At 40.7% G+C, this 5300-nt stretch overlaps 1 protein-coding gene across 6 annotated transcripts in view; it reads right to left on the minus strand.

Moving 5' to 3' along the window:
- The window catches only part of MAGI1 (membrane associated guanylate kinase, WW and PDZ domain containing 1), a 719842-nt gene that overhangs the window by 566004 nt on the left and 148538 nt on the right, over window positions 1-5300 (minus strand). The gene's annotated exons all lie outside the window — the stretch shown is intronic.

The raw sequence follows: 5300 nt of genomic DNA on the forward strand, positions 1-5300 counted from the left end.
CTACTGCTTGGTGGCTAAGCATGTCAGCTTAAAATTATTGTTTGCTTAAATTCAGAGAACTTAAAATATTCTCTTCAAATTGTCCCACCAACAAATAAATGCAAGGTAAGAAGAATGCTTATAAAAAAGAGTTCAATTTACCGCAGAGAGATCTGTTCATCTTAAGGAAGGATAATAATCCTCATTTTCATTAAAAAAAAAAAAAAAAAAAAAAAAAACAATGAAAACTAGCCAACAGGGTGTAAAACCGGAGTGTCATATTGTTCAGTGAGACAACAACGGTGTGTCCACAAGGTCACTCACTGCACATTAAACTAAATAAGATGGTAAACATTTATTTGTGAAGACTGAAGACTATCAGTTTTCATGATCCTTGCGCTCAACATAATGTCAATGGTTTTTCCTTTGGAAAATATTGAATTAATTTCATTGAATTTTGAGTGAGTTTCCCCTGCCCCCAGGAGATGAAATGCTGACTTCTCATTCTGAAATTACAAATGTCAGAAAAACTTGATTTTCCATTTCTTAACCTCCACAATGCTTACACAAGAGAAGGTGTTCAGAGGTAACTTGGATATATTACCATTATCATTCTCTCCCTCTGTGTCAAGTTAGAAAAAGCCAATTTTTGCCCATCTGAGGTTTTGGTACCAATGACCATTCGGTATTGCTGAAATAAATTCCCTCCTTAGCTTCTTGCCTAATGACCAGTTACTGCTTTGAACATTAAAACTCTAATTTTTAGCCAAATATCTCAGACCTTCACTCCTCTTGCCCCTTTTTAACTTTTTTCAGTCTTATCCCATTGGTCATAAACTTAAGATTCCTGGAAACTCAGGAATGAAAGAAATCTAAACGGTCACCCGGTCCAACTTCTGACCCAATGTTTGCGTCCACGCACAACTTACTGGGATACCCCAGACTAGACCTGGAGAGCTCAGAAGCAGTGAACAAACCACATTTCTAGCCAGCCGTGCCCAGTGTAGGGAGCTTTGTGGGCACAAAATACCCCACGGTCCTGTTCATCGTTTAGGGCCACAGGAAACAACCTGAACTTCACTTACATATTAGCCCTCCACGCATTTAAAGTGTTTGTCTCCACCTCCAACCCGCTGTATTTTATTCTTCCAATTAAACACCTCAGGCTGTGCCCTCAATTTCTCTAAGACCCTCCATGATAGTCATTAAAGGTGGCGATATTAAAAAACAAATGATTCTAAAATTACCTTCTTTTTTAGTTTTAAGCACTGTGGAACAAAGCATATTGGATATTCCATCAAATTCTGACAGTCACACACAAACACCATATGAATTTCTAATCTTGAATCATTTCTTTTTAAGGTTATAGTACCTGTGTGTCAGGTCAAAATCTAATCTCGCTTTCCCTAGATTCGATCACCTCCAGGCATTCCATATTTATAAGCTCCATCCTCTCCTGGGACTTTAGAAATATTTTTAAAACAACACAGCATAATTAAATTTAGTCTATTTTGTCCCTTCTCGAAGAGATTCTTAACAGCATTTATTTAATTTCACATATCAGAAGAAAATGAAAATTAAGATTAAACTGAACTACCCTCCCCCCACGGGTTTTAATGTATATGACAGCGTTTACATTGGTGAGAACAAAATACAGTTACAATTGACTCTACTGCCAAACTAAGTTCAGTTCAGATTATAATTGCACAGAAAATGCAAACATATGATTTTGACTTTTAATATCATTTCAACCCAGGGCAGAATTATTTAACATTGTTTTGCCATGTTGGAAGAACCCACAAGATGTTTTGCTCATGCCAACATGCAATCAAAAAAACTTGATTTGGCAAAACAATGTCCCTAAGTCAGTCTGTATTTTAGCATTGACTTATGATTTTCTTAAAAACTAAAACAGACGCTCTTTACCCCTCTTGTAATCCATTCCTCCTCAAGGAGTGGTCATTCCACAAAATTAATCAAAGGATAATCAATCAAAAGGACTGATAATTGGCTGTAGTCTGCAAGTAGAAGTTAAAGGAGCACAGAAGAAAATTAGAAAAAAAGCAATTAGAAAACACATTTAGGTTCGGGTTAGGTATGAAAGAAAATAATAATAGGGGTATATATCAAGTGCATCTATGTGGTAGCTATGTATTAACACGGTTTATCTGCATCATCTCATTTTATCCTCAAAACCTCCTAAAATACAGGTACTATTATTAGGTCCCTCTTACAGAAACTGCGACTCGAGAGAGGAAATCACATGCACACGGTCACACAAAGAGCAGCAAAGCCTAGATCTAAACTCATAGATTAGCAGTCAATGCAGAGCTGGAACCTGACATTCTAGGTTGAATAGTGTCTCCACAGAATTCACATCCACCTGGAGCCTCAGGTGACCTCATTTAGAAACAGGATCTTTGAAAACATGATTAGTTAAGATGAGATCATAATGGATGAGGGTGGGCCCTAAAACAAATATGACTAGTGTCCTTTTAAAAGAGGGGAGTACACTCAGAGACAGACACAGGCAGAGGGAAGACACATGTGATATGGCTACAGAGCAAGGAATGCCAGGGATTGCTGGACCACCAGAACCTGGGCAAAAACAAGGAAGGCTTCTTCCCTAGATCCTTCAAGGGAAGCATAGCTGATTTCAGACTTCCAGCTTCCAGAACAGTGAGAGAATAAATTTCTGTTGTTTCAAGTCACCCAGTTTGTGATACATTATTACAGCAACACTGGGAAACTATGACACCTGGGAAGAGAATGTAATGAATCAGAACAGCATTGCCATGCCGGCACCCCATCCCCAAAGAAAATCTGTGCACAGAAAGCAAAGACAGTAATAGAAACCAGCCAGTCTGCAGATCACCAGGTTAGTGTCAAATAACAACCACAGGTGTATTTCCAGTCCCTTCCAACAGCCATTCGAGGCCCAGCTTGCAACTTGTGTCTGTGATGAGCTCTGGTAGCACCACACATAATAGCAAAACATAACATTTTTTCTTGATAACAGGAACATCTGGCTATGTTAAACACAAGAGATGCATAACAGAAGAGATTTGCAAATTATAGCCTGGGCTCAGAAGTACTTCGATAAAATTTGATTATTCCATACCAGCCTGAAAGTCACTCCAAGATCCCAGGGTCATGTGCCGATTTCTAATTCGTCAGCGTAAGACCTATACTTGCTCTACCCATTCCACATGTATCCACGCACCCACCCATGCACGAAAATGTACTCAATAAACATCATAAAGAACCCACTAGGAACCTGGCATTTTGTTTGTCCTTAGAGATACAGTGGTGAACATGACAAATACAGGCCCATCCCTTCGGGCAGCGGTCCCCCACCTTTTTGGCAACAGGGACTGTTGTTATGGAAGACAGTTTTTTTCACAGACCAGGGAGGGGGGAATGGTTTGGGGATGATTCAAGTGCATTACGTTTATTGTGTACTTTATTTCTATTATTATTACACTGTAGCATATAATGAAATAATTACACAACTCACCATAGGTTTAGGGAGTCTGCCCTCTAGGAAGAACGAGGGACATTCACCAAGTCATTTCAAGTGAGACGAGAATTACCAAGGAGACAGAAAGGGTGCAATGAGAGATACGAGAGGTGGCTGGCCAGGGCTGTGTACTGCACAAGGGCACCTGGCCAAGGAACACACCGGGGCTGAATAAAGCACAGCCCTCTTCACAGGCACAGCCCGACCAAATGAGTGTTGTTTTCTCATTACCTCAACGAAGCAATTCCAACTACCATCAGCTCTGAAGCCGTGGAGGGCAGGGGCCTGATCTTGCAGGCAGCATCAATGAATCTAGATTTTATATTAAGAGTAACGGGAATAATTGAAAAGTTTTTAAAGTATTAGACTCAGCTGTCTAAGGGAGCAGAAACAGTAATTTATCCAGCATGATTTCATCACTTGTGTAATACTGAAATAATTCAAGGAGATGTATAAATAATTGAAGCTAAGACCGTCTGTAAAAAAAAATAAATAAAATAAATGCCATTTGGGCTCTTTACCAACTGACATGCATTTAAACCCTTGATGGAAAAGGTAGCTTTTTCCTATCCTTTTAACTTTGGGAGGATTTAAATGATTTATTAATCAAGTGCTCTTTCACTAAAGTAGGATCACAAGCCCTATTCAAAGCTGTCTTCCCTTTCCACATATCAAATTCTTGCCTTCAAGAGAAGCTACTAAAATGCCCAATTTAAGAAGGGTCAGAATGCAGACGAGGGATTGGATCTTCCCGTCTAGGAGACTGTAAAATTGGAGAATTAAACTTGTCACTCTAAGACATGTGAATCCCACTACAAGAATTTCTAGCATCAAATCAAGCAAGAATATCACTGGGAGACAAATTTATGTAACACAGGGATTCTCAGAGAAGCCATCATTTCTGGGACAGAAATCAGGATGCTCAACAACATGAGGTTATAGTGAGGCCATCCTCTACCACCAAAATTATCCACCTGTAAGTCACAGTTTGCTTACATCATGAGAGCAGGGTTCCCACAGTAGTTTGGTGAGCCTCTAATTACAGAACATGCATCACAAACCTGCCCCTGCGCAGGTAAGTTTACAAAACCTCACATCCTACATTGCCCCTCCCTGCTCCATGCTCTGATGGAGTTTCCTCCTACATCAAACAGAAACAGATAGCCATGCCTACTTCATAAGGCTGTTGTGGGGATTTATGTGTTAAGGCAGTGGTCCCCAACCTTTTTGGCACCAGGGACCGGTTTCGTGAAAGACAATTTTTCCCCTGGACTCGGGGTGGAAGTTGGGGTGGGAGGCAGAGCTCAGGCAGTGATGCCGGCAATGGGGAGCGGCTGTAAATACAGATGAAGCTTCACTCCCTCACTGGCCGCTCACCTCCTGCTGTGCAGCCCGGTTCCTAAGTTTCATGGAAGACAATTTTTCGGGGCGGGGACGGGGGTGCTGCTCCGCAGCCCATTTCCTAACAGACCAGTACAGGGCAATGGCCTGGGGTTTGGGGACCATAGAGTTAATGCATATAAAGTGCTCAGAGTCATACCTGGCACATAGTAAGTGATAAACAAAAGGTAACTATTATTATTTTCATTTTTGAAGCATCTTAATGAATTGCTGTCCATAAAACCCTCTGAGAAGTCATGCAAATAAATAAATCCGTTGAGCTTTAAATATTCCAGTCTTAACCAAATCTGGCTGGCCACAGGATCCTTTTATCTCCCCATGAAACACTTTCTATCACTAGTGGAGCTCAAGCCCTACAGAGCTCACAGTGGGACATGCTGCTCCACGGCTGAGTCTCTGC

This window comes from Propithecus coquereli, unplaced genomic scaffold, assembly GCF_000956105.1.
Source record: "Propithecus coquereli isolate 6110/MARCELLA unplaced genomic scaffold, Pcoq_1.0 Scaffold1, whole genome shotgun sequence".
Classification (NCBI taxonomy): domain Eukaryota; kingdom Metazoa; phylum Chordata; class Mammalia; order Primates; family Indriidae; genus Propithecus; species Propithecus coquereli.